The following is an 11970-nucleotide window of genomic DNA, read 5'->3' on the forward strand; positions in this document are numbered from 1 at the left end:
CGTTTCGATATTTTAAGTGCCAAAACAAGTTTTGAGGTAACTAGTTTCAAGTTCCATGTCTGTAACTTCTGTACGTTTGCTTGTTTCGCTGACTCTGAAATGGTTTGTCCCTAGTGTAAAGTGTTAAATCCCACTTTAATACTTCTTGAAGTCCACTTTTACCAAATGTTACGTAGAAAAGTATTTCATTCTTTCACCTTCTTCTTGTTTGGATTACACCCTGACGCATAACACATTCAATTTAATAATTCAAATGTACATAAAGTCATACCCGATGATATACATTACATGTTTGCGTGAACCTTATGTTATTATTTATTTACCTAGGTACCTATGTTATATCTTTTATTATTGTAATAAATGCAATATAAGTTATATTACAAAAGGCATAAACACACACAATGTATGTTAGGATAAGCAAAAGGCGCACTCTTCAAATGTTACGTAGAAAAGTATTTCATTCTTTCACCTTCTTCTTGTTTGGATTACACCCTGACGCATAACACATCAATTTAATAATTCAAATGCACATAAAGTCATACGCGATGATATAGGGTGAGTGTAGCACCTATGGTCAGGTTAAGGATTTTTTGCATGTTTAAAAAATCGTACCTGCTAGACCGTTATAGCTACAGAGTTCAGATGGCTACCCTACATCCTTCATTTAGTTGTTGTAATTGGATGATTTTACTTCTGAGTCTTCCCTCCTTGCACCAGGTAGCTGACAGCTAACCTTTTTGTTAGCCTTTTGGTGTTTTTAGGGTGAGTGTAGCACCTATGGTCAGGTTAAGGATTTTTTGCATGTTAAAAAAATCGTACCTGCTAGACCGTTATAGCTACAGAGTTCAGATGGGTACCCTACATCCTTCATTTAGTTGCTGTAATTGGACGATTTTATTTTTTTATATTGGAACAGCCATTTTTCATTTATGCTCATTTGTTTGCCAAAAAACCGGAATGGATCACCTATGGCCACCCCTGGGGCACCTATGGTCACACAAGTGTTGCACCTATGGCCACCCCTAACAACCGTGTTATTTTGGTAGTAGGATGGTTACCAGTAGGCCCCCTTGTCTAGAAGATGTAGAAATAATATCTAGGTATACCTATTGAGTAAATTTTTGACTTTAAGCCGGGTTTTCCGTACTGTCCATAGGTGATACACTGAAAAATGCATATGTTTCACCTATGGACACTATGTGGCCATGTGGCCATAGGTGCAACAATGCTATTTTTCAGTGTATCACCTATGGTCACTTGTATTATCTCGACTTCTACAAGAAATACGTTAAAACTAACACTTTCTACGTACAAAACACATTGTTTTTAGTAGGAAAACACTGTAACGCACTTGAAAAAACATCTCTTACTATTTATTTTTAAATGTTAAATTATTAATTCGAAACACTTGGACGAAAAAACTCATCCTTGAGGAACAATAAAAACCTCAACTTACCATAGGTACCTCAAAACTCCGTTTACATTCGACGAAGTTTGCACAAAATCAATCAGATTAAAAAACGTCTGGAAAGAGGATGAAATTTGATTACCCGAACATTTATCTCGTTTCTCTGACGAAAACTGGAGTCCGGTCAAAAGCTCTCGCGTAATCAAATTGAAAAGTTTCGAGTTTAAATTTGAGTTGGAAAAGTCTCGAAGCACCGAACATTTTGCCTTTTAACCTGTCCGACCGAATTAACTCGTGGCTGAGAACGTTTGACACGTGACGAGATGAATAAATACAACGAATGAAATTCGAGTATGTACCGACATACAAGTACCTGTGTATCGCATTGCTACTCAAACTCACGATATGAAAAAGTCGGAAGCAATCTATCCATAGGTATGCGTAAAGATATTAATGTGAGAAGTGTGAGTACCTACCTACTACAATAATTAGAGAGTTTCTGCAACCAAAATTAGCGTCCCGTTAATTGAACCCTTTAACGTTATTTGACGAAAACTCGTTTCTGTGCATGTGCAGAAAGGAGTTTTTCGTCAAATAATAACGCTCAAACTCACCAGAATTATGAAAAAGTCGGAAGCAATCTATCCATATGCGTAAATTCGTAAAAAGATTACTGCAACCAATGCGAGTACCTACTACGTACTACAATAATAAAATTAGGGTTTTTGCAACCAAAATTAGCGTCCCGTTAATTGAACTCTTTAACGTTATTTGACGAAAACTCGTTTCTGTGCATGTGCAGAAAGGAGTTTTTCGTCAAATAATAACGTTAAAGAGTGCAGTTAACGGGACGCCATACAAAATCAATCAGATTAAACGTTCTGCAAAGAGGATGAAATTTGATTACCCGAACATTTATCTCGTTTCTCTGACGAAAACTGGAGTCCGGTCGAAAGCTCTCGCGTAATCAAATTGAAAAGTTTCGAGTTTAAATTTGAGTTGGAAAAGTCTCGAAGCACCGAACATTTTGCCTTTTAACCTGTCCGACCGAATTAACTCGTGGCTGAGAACGTTTGACACGTGACGAGATGAATAAATACAACGAATGAAATTCGAGTATGTACCGACATACAAGTACCTGTGTATCGCATTGCTATTCAAACTCACCATATGAAAAAGTCGGAAGCAATCTATCCATATGCGTAAAAAGATTACTGCGACCAATGCGAGTACTTACTACAATAATAAAATTAGGGTTTTTTGCAACCAAAATCAGCGGCCCGTTAATTGAACTCTTTAACGTTATTTGACGAAAACTCGTTTCTGTGCATGTGCAGAAAGAAGTTTTCGTCAAATAATAACGTTAAAGAGTGCAGTTAACGGGACGCCACTTTTGGTTGCGAAAACTAGCTATTGATCCCGCGATCTGTACCAAATACATAAGACCTTGTTTAGACTGCGGGAGTAAAGGGACTTTTCAGTCTCATTTCGGCAGTATAAACAGGGTATATTCCATTCTATTGATTTCATGCAAGACGTGAGACCCTTTTTATCTGCGCTGCCAATACAGGAGTATTTTGGGTTAAGGAATAAAGGATCGCAATAATTTGAATCACAAAAGTTATCCACCTGTCCAATCAGACGTATTGAACTTTCTACCTTTTCCTTCCCCGGGACGCCAATTTTGCAAAAACTGCAAATTTTGGTTGCAAAAACTAGCTATTGATCCCGCGATCTGTTGTACCAAATACATAAGACCTTGTTTAGACTGCTGGAGTAAAGGGACTTTTCAGTCTCATTTCGGTAGTATAAACAGGGTATATTCCATTCTATTGATTTCATGCAAGACGTGAGACCCTTCTTATCTGCGCTGCCAATACAGGAGTATTTTGGGTTAAGGAATAAGGAATAAAGGATCGCAATAATTTGAATCACAAAAGTTATCCACCTGTCCAATCAGACGTATTGAACTTTCTACCTTTTCCTTCGCGAAAAAATAATATTATTGGATCGAGAAAAAAAATCAAAGACCGAACTTTTTTTATATTTTCCCCTCTTTTTATAGTTCTGAGAAAAAGAGTTCATTTTCCAATTTCCACATCGAGAAAATGAATAGATTTATAGGTAGCTGACAGAAAGTAGGTACATAGTACATCAGTAACTAGATCTGAATAAATAAGTAAACGAGATTGGAAAAAAACTCTATTTTCTTTTTCCTTTTTCAGCAATTTTTTTAAAATTTGACATTTTGAATTGACGTTTTTTTTTTTGGCTTTTCGATATACATAAATAGTTAACTTTCCTGTGACTTTTATTTATCGTAAAAATAAATTTACAGAATTTGCAACTGTTAAGGTAGAAACGCACTATCCTGACGTGACGTGAGGGCAGTGTAACTATCGTGAACGAAATAACGAATATTATGAGAGAACTTTGAACCACATCTTTCTGAATCTTTCTGACAAGGCAGGCGCACCAGCATCCAAGCTAACTAGACTGATTAAGCTAGGTCCTGCCAGCCTAGTTAGCTTAGTTGGTAGTGCGTCTGCCTCGTAAGCGCTAGGCCGCGGGTTCGATTCCCGCCCGGGGCGGATTTTATCCTGATGGGATAATGTTCGTTCTCGGAACGGCTGGCTTTCTCCTATCCTGTCTTCCTTCTCTCTCCGATTTCGGGACGATAAGACCCTAGAGTTACAGTTCCCTCTGTCAAACCTCTTAAAAAAAAAAAAAAAAAAAAAAAAAAAATCAAAGTATTTGTAGATCATCATCTAGCTCAATTTATTATGTGTTCAAGAAACCATTGCTTAATTGTAGCCAATTTCAAACAACATGGTGATAATTTCCTTCTATTCCTGTTTGTTTTCAGAGACCCTACAAGTGTATGTACAAGGGTTGCACCAAGCGCTATACTGACCCTAGCAGCCTAAGGAAGCATGCTAAGAACCACAACCACGACCATCTCACTCCTGCCAAAATGAGAAAGCTCAACTATGCCAAACCTGGCGACATTGTCCCTTCCGTGCGAAACGTCAACAGTAGTGTCCCATTGAACCCAGACTTCACCGTGTTTAGCTGTGGTGAACCCAACCTCCTGATGGAATCCTACGAGTTGCAAACCGTGACTCATGATCACATGCTGGAATACATTCCTTACGACACTATCCATGCCACTGGGAACATATCTCGTAACTTGCAAGACGTGCCTGACCTCGGTCTTGGCTTTGGCTATCAGGAGGGAGAGGCTGCTCAGTTCAGTTTTTGAACACCAGGGCGCGTCTCCAGTCTGATGCCATGTTGCCATGTAGTCACCAAGTTGTGTCGTTTCTCATTGGTTAGCTAGGTGGTGGAGAAGAGTGGTCACGTGGTGTGTTATTAGTTCCTAACGACCTTTCCCACTAGCTAATAATGAGAAGTGACACAATGTAGATTTTTAGTCAATGGGGAGTAGTAAGTCAGACATGCGAAGCAAATAACAAACAGTCTTCTTCACGAAATGGAGAGAAAAGTGACAGGTATACCGGACTAAAACGAGTGTACTCTTTTAATTAAGTATGATAGGTGGAAAGCAAGTATAATAAAAACAAGGGTAACATGATCGCTTGATGGCAAAGTGAATGTGTGCTACAGACACGTAATGGATAGATGATATTATACCAGTGACGTAGAACAGTGATTCCCAAACTGGGGTTCGTGGCCCCCGAGGGGCCGTGAAGGACTTCAAGACCCTCGGGAAGATCACATAACATACAGTAAAGGGGCCGCGGAGCGTTTACAATTTAAAGGAGGGGCCGAGGGAGGGAGAAAGAGAGGGAGATAGAGAAAGGAAGAGAAAGAGAGAGAGAGAGAGCGAGAGAGAGAGAGAGAGAGGGAGAAGAGGAGACGGAGGTAAGGAGATTTCAAATTGAAACAAACTTCACATTCGCATAACTCAAAAGTCTTCCTCTCTGCCTCCCCCCCCTCGTAGCTTTGCTTCGTCTCAGCTTGAGCTAAAGAGTCTCAGTGAGGTCTACAGTTCACAGAACCACTAGTCTACCTATTTTACAAACAACAAAGAGAGATCTCAACCATATGAAATCCCAATGAGTGGGACGCCAATTTTGGTTGCAAAAACTGGCTATTGATCCCGCGATCTGTACCAAATACATAAGACCTTGTTTAGACTGCGGGAGTAAAGGGACTTTTCAGTCTCATTTCGGCAGTATAAACAGGGTATATTCCATTCTATTGATTTCATGCAAAACGTGAGACCCTTTTTATCTGCGCTGCCAATACAGGAGTATTTTGGGTTAAAGAATAAAGGATCGCAATAATTTGAATCACAAAAGTTATCCACCTGTCCAATCAGACGTATTGAACTTTCTACCTTTTCCTTCGTTTCTTCCCTTCTCCTTCCTTTTTATTCTACCTCTAAATCCCTCCTCTCTTCCTCTACTTCTTCCCTCGTCCATTTCCCATCTCCTCTATTTTCCCTACATCTCTTTCTCTCATACTCCTGACTTTTCTTCATTCCTCTCCTCCTTGATTCCTTTCCATTTTCCGTCTCTCTATCTCTTCGATTGCGGGACGATAAGACCATAGCAGTTACAGTTCTCTCTGTCAAACCTCTAAAAAAAAAGCTAGGTCCAACCAGATCTTCTTGAGGCGAATGAGAAAGCGATCTACGTCTCCAACTTCTAGAGGAGAAAGATCTGATGAGAGTGAAGAAGATGCGGAATGTAAGTACCTAGACTACCTAGTACCTAGCAGGCTGGCATTTTGAAATCAAAGAGGAAACCGTCGAGTTAAAACTTCGACCTCACTTCACTCGTTCAGTTATTTGAACACCACCCTCCAAGCTAACTAGACTGATTGAGCTAGGTCCAACCAGATCTTCTTGAGGCGAATGAGAAAGCGAGCTACGTCTCCAACTTCTGGAGGAGAAAGATCTGATGAGAGTGAAGAAGACACGGGAAGTAAGTACCTACTAGGCTGGCATTTTAAAATCAAAGAGGAAACCATCAAGTTAAAACTTCAATCTCACTTCACTCGTTCACTTATTTGTACTTCATAATTACTCACAGGCCTAATTGTGTCACCTGTGATGAATGATCCCTTAGGACTTAAGATACATACATATCTTTGCAATTCTACCTGAAACTTTGCACTTTGCAAATCTTGTAGCTTGGAAATTCAAAACATGCCCCAAAGTAACCGAAGTTCGTCTTTCAGAACTCAAGGCTATTCCTAATTTTCTACTTTCTACTGTTTATATGCCTCGCGGTCGCAACATCACGCCGCGATCCATTGCCATTACAATTTCAACCGGTTTTTCTGCCGAAATCCTGAGTGCCGTAAGTCTTATTTGTGCTTCATAATATTACTCACAGGCCTAATTGTGTCACCTGTGATGGATGATCTCTCAGGACTTAAGATACATTCATATCTTTGCAATTCTACCTGAAACTTTGCACTCTGCAAATCTTGTAACTTGTGGAAATTCAAAACATGCCCCAAAGTAACCGAAGTTCGTCTTTCAGAACTCAAGGCTATTCCTAATTTTCTACTTTCTACTGTTTATACAGGGTGTCCCGATAGGAGATTATCCCATTGTCCCAGTCAAATATGGTAGACAATGTAGACATGATTTTCAAAAATTGGGGACTTCATTATTTCATTCGTAGCTTGTGTCCGACTTACAGTTGAGAAGTTTAATGTAATAGAAAGTCGTGTGATGTTAACACCAGATTTTTATATTTCGTGTTATTATTACCTCGCCAGGTGATGGTACGTTGTGCTTCCCTCGGTAATGAGGTAGAGGGAGCATTGATTTCTACAGGTTGAACGTCACTATACATGACTTGCAATCTACTTCCTACTATTTTATATGAATTTGGATATCAGAATATTATCATTTTTATATTTCGTGTTATTGTTACCTCGCCAGGTGATGGTACGTTGTGCATTGAAAGATCTTCACATTTTTCACTCTAGAGTGGAAATATTAAAATGAACATCGTCCTTTACTTAATAAAGAAAAGACCCAGCCGATATTACCTCGCCAGGTGATGGTACGTTGTGCTTCCACCTGGTAATGAGGTAGAGGGAGCATTGAAAGATCTTCACATTTTTCACTCTAGAGTGGAAATATTAAAATGAACATCGTCCTTTACTTAATAAAGAAAAGACCCAGCCGAAAATTCTGTATTTAGAAGAGATGTGGGTAAGAAATCAGTTTGGAAAATGGGACTTCTTGCTATGTATGTCACCTTCAGTGCTGGCAGAAAAAAGGGCAGAAATAGGGGCAGTTGAAAAAAGTAGGAAATCAAACCGGCTGGCAGGCTACATTTCAATTTCAAGAGAAAGCCTAGTGCTTCACATTTGAAGTTTTTATCTTCCCTTCTCATCTGCGGAGTTCTGGGAATTATTATTTTTTTTAATGTCCCTCCCAATTTGGCCTTAACTGTGATGAGCTCATCACGCTATTATGAGAACGTATGCTATGGAAATAGGTAGGTGGAGGCTATTAAACATTTTTCCACTCGTTAGGTAGAATGCCTGTTTATCGTCATCCGGATATTTTTGTTATGTACCGGGTTAGGTTTGCAAGGACTGTGAGAGGAGAAAAAAGTCAATTCAATCCTAGCCTAACCCAGTACATAACTACAACCTGAAGTGATGTTTGTTTCGTTTCTCCATCAAACAGAGTCCGAGATTTTCAATGTTGGGCCATTTAAATGAAGGGACACCCTGTATTTCAAGTTGAAATTTTCCAAAACAGCCCATATATATTATTTTGTGTTCAAATTTTCCCACATAACCGGAAGATTTGCCATAAATATGGAAAATATCACATCAGATTCCTACAAACAACAATTTTTTGAAGTTACTTCAATCCCCCAGTGGCTTGTCAAAGTTTTTAAAAGGGGTGATTTGTATGACTGCCGTGAAATGTTTTAATTATGCAATGTGCAACACTGAAAATATTTTCGTAGCTTTGCTTCGTCTCCGCTTGAGCTAAAGAGTTTCAGTGAGGTCTACAGTTCACAGAACCACTAGTCTACCTATTTTACAAACAACAAAGAGAGATCTCAACCATATGAAATCCCAATGAGGTTATGTTTATGTACCGGGTTAGGTTTGCAAGGACTGTGAAAGGAGAAAAAAATCAATTCAATCCTAGCCTGACCCAGTACATAACTACAACCTGAAGTGATGTTTGTTTCGTTTCTCCATCAAACAGAGTCCGAGATTTTCAATGTTGGGCCATTTAAATGATGGGACACCCTGTATTTCAAGTTGAAATTTTCCAAAACAGCCCATATACCTATATTATTTTGTGTTCAAGTTTTCCCACATAACCGGAAAATTTGCCATATAGGTATGGAAAATATCACATCAGATTCCTACAAACAACAAATTTTTGAAGTTACTTCAATCCCTCAGTGGCTTGTCAAAGTTTTTAAAAGGGGTGATTTGTATGACTGCCGTGAAATGTTTTAATTATGCAATGTGCAACACTGAAAATATTAGTGGAGATGTCTGAAGCACTTGTCGCAAGAAAGCCTTATTCACTACTGTTAATATTGCTACTACATTTCAAATGTCATTCTATAGAGTAGTTTTTTTTTTTTTCCTGAATCTTGAGTATGAACGAAATAATACAATGTATATTATATTCTATTCTAGGTGAGGTACCTATTATGTAAATGCAGTTTCTTTGTGTTATTATGTCACAACTTTGGTGCTCACTGCAGCATTGTAGTATTTTTCCAATCCTAAAATTCAATGTTTACCTACCATGCTGGCACCGGTCGCTATGCACATTTATATGTCATAGCTACTCATTTTCCTCACGAGGCTGAGTGGGCCCCGCAACAGCCAGTCACGGAATCAATCATTTTCATGAGGCATATTTCTAGACCCCCCCCCCGGGAATCGAACCCGGGTCTCCCGCGTTTAAGGCGAGCGCAGTGACCACTACGCCATGGGAGCTGCCTAGGTACCTACCTATCAAGCTTAATTGATTATCTATTCTTTAAAAAGGAGCCTCTAGACTTAGCTCAAGGCTACAGAACTTGTAGAGGTGATCACTATAGGTAATAGATAGCTATGATAGAATACCAAGAAAGAATAAAGGAGAAAGGAAAAGGAAAAAATCAAGAAGGAATGGAAAATATGGAGAAAACAGGAAGGAAAGAAAAGAATAAGGAAAAAATCAAGAGGGAAGAAAAAATATGGAGAAAACGAGAAGGAAAGAATAAGGAAAAAATCAAGAGGGAAGGCAAAATATGGAGAAAACGAGAAGGAAAGAATAAGGAAAAAATCAAGAGGGAAGGGAAAATATGGAGAAAACGAGAAGGAAAGAATAAGGAAAAAATCAAGAGGGAAGGGAAAATAAGGAGAAAACGAGAAGGAAAGAATAAGGAAAAAATCAAGAGGGAAGGGAAAATAAGGAGAAAACGAGAAGGAAAGAATAAGGAAAAAATATAACTGATGTAGGGCTAGGTAAGGTACGACTTGTATGGGTATGCAACATGTTTGCTTGTCTGTTTGGGACGAGCAAACATTTGTTTACTCTTAAGGGAGGTACCTACCTATCCGTGTCCAAGACTTCTCACATGAATGTCAGCTGGTATTCTTCCAGAGCTCTGCAACGTTGACGGCTGCTGAGGTATGTACATGCAGTCAGGTCATTTCTGGTGCAAGTAGTGTTTACTTTTACACTGTTTTTATACACAGTTTTATATCCGTACCTACTTTGTCTTTCCAGAAGGTTTCATAGAAAGATCAGTCTTAAAAATACCCTTTTTTTTACCTAGACTGTGTACCTAGACTTTGTGAAAAAGACTGATGTGCGAACTGCGAAACATCGCGTACAGCTTGGTCAAGGTAGTACACATGGCACCTACGTAGGTACTCTGTTTATTAGTAGGTATGTAATTATGTATATTAGTAGGTATGTAGGTGTGAAATGTATCTATTCTACTACCTACACTCCCACTTTCATTAGAGAATCATCAAGGCGTTGTTCTCTGGAAGTATCTTCGCAGAAATTTAATATAAATTGTAGCAAATTAATCTTGAAGTTCTTTCTTTAATATGAACGTCGAAAAATCCGAGTGAAACAAAAGATACTCTGAGCCAACTATATGTATATGCCGACTGGCAGGCACGAAAAAATGAGAGCGCGAAATTTCAAAATTTAAAACACCAATTTTTTCTGAGGAAAACAGGAAGGGGTTTTACTGTGGGAACTGTGGTTTTTCTTCCATTTTTTGGACCTAATGGACCTTTTTTCCCTTTAATAGACGCTTTTCTAGTAGAAAACCATGTAGTTCGAGTTAGAAACGGATTTCCAATCTTTGTGCCATAATTTTTAGTCAAATAAGACATTTTTTTGGTCTCAACCAAAATGACAGTATTCACATCAAGTCATAGATTTTGCTGCGATATTTCTTCTTCTTCTTCTTCTTCTTCTTCTTCTTCTTCTTCTTCTTCTTCTTCTTCTTCTTCTTCTTCTTCTTCTTCTTCTTGAGGTGCCGTCTCCGTTCCGGAGGTTGGCAAACATCATGGTTATTCTACACGTTATCCATAACGTATAGAAGTATTAGAGTCTCCTTCTTCTTCTTTTTCTTCTTCTTCTTCTTAGAGTTTTGATAGAGGGACCTGTAAGAGCTACTTCGTCTTATCGTCCCGCTGTCAAGGAGAGAAGAAGGACTCCAGCCGTTCCGAGAACGAAGCTTTTCTGTGTAGGATAAAGTTCTCGACCGGGCGACATAGGTAGTTGACAATCTAACTAGCCTGGCTTGATGGTTCTCTTGTAATCACTAGGGCTGTGAAATTTTGATTTGGTGGGGCGGAGCTCTACCGCGCTGTTTTTCTGTGTGGGATAAAGTTCTCCACCGGACGACAAAGTCGACAATCTAACTAGCCTGGCTTGATGGTTCTCTTGTAATCACTAGGGCTGTGAAATTTTGATTTGGTGGGGCGGAGCTCTACCGCGCTCCTTAATGTCCAACTTAAATTAGTTCATTTTCTTCAGTAACTTTGCCGTGATAAGACATGATTACGAGTATAATGAGCTTTATTCTTGTTGACATAATGAAGAGGGAGCAAGAGGGACAGAGAGAGAGAGAGAAAGAGAGAGAGAAGGAGAGAGAGAGGCGGAGCTCTACCGCGCTCCTTTTAATGTCCAACTTAAATTAGTTCATTTTCTTTAGTAACTTTGCCGTGATAAGACATGATTACGAGTATAATGAGCTTTATTCTTGTTGACATAATGAAGAGAGAGCAAGAGGGACAGAGAAAGAGAGAGAGAGAAAGAGAGAGAGAGAGAGAGAAGGAGAGAGAGAGAGAGAAAGAAAGGGAGAGAGAGAGAGAGAGAAATGTCAATATCTAATTTAGGGAAATCTAAAGAAGCTTGAATAGGGCAATTTAGAATTTAGAGGATATAATTCAAGAAGAAATACCCACGTCTTCTCTCTTCATTTACTTCCTATTTAATCTAACTCTGGAAGGAAAAGACTTCTTTTTGTCTATGAATATAGGTAAGTATTTAAACTAATTTTAAATAGCATTGTGTT

General features: G+C 38.9%; 1 non-coding gene across 1 annotated transcript; it reads right to left on the minus strand.

Moving 5' to 3' along the window:
* Nucleotides 1-9307: 9307 nt before the first annotated feature.
* On the minus strand, nucleotides 9308-9379 carry Trnal-uaa. The gene has a single exon. It is a non-coding gene; the product is annotated as a tRNA-Leu (tRNA).
* Between the last annotated feature and the right edge of the window lie 2591 nt (nucleotides 9380-11970).

Source organism: Diaphorina citri, unplaced genomic scaffold (assembly GCF_000475195.1).
Source record: "Diaphorina citri unplaced genomic scaffold, Diaci psyllid genome assembly version 1.1 scaffold1161, whole genome shotgun sequence".
In the NCBI taxonomy this organism is placed as follows: domain Eukaryota; kingdom Metazoa; phylum Arthropoda; class Insecta; order Hemiptera; family Psyllidae; genus Diaphorina; species Diaphorina citri.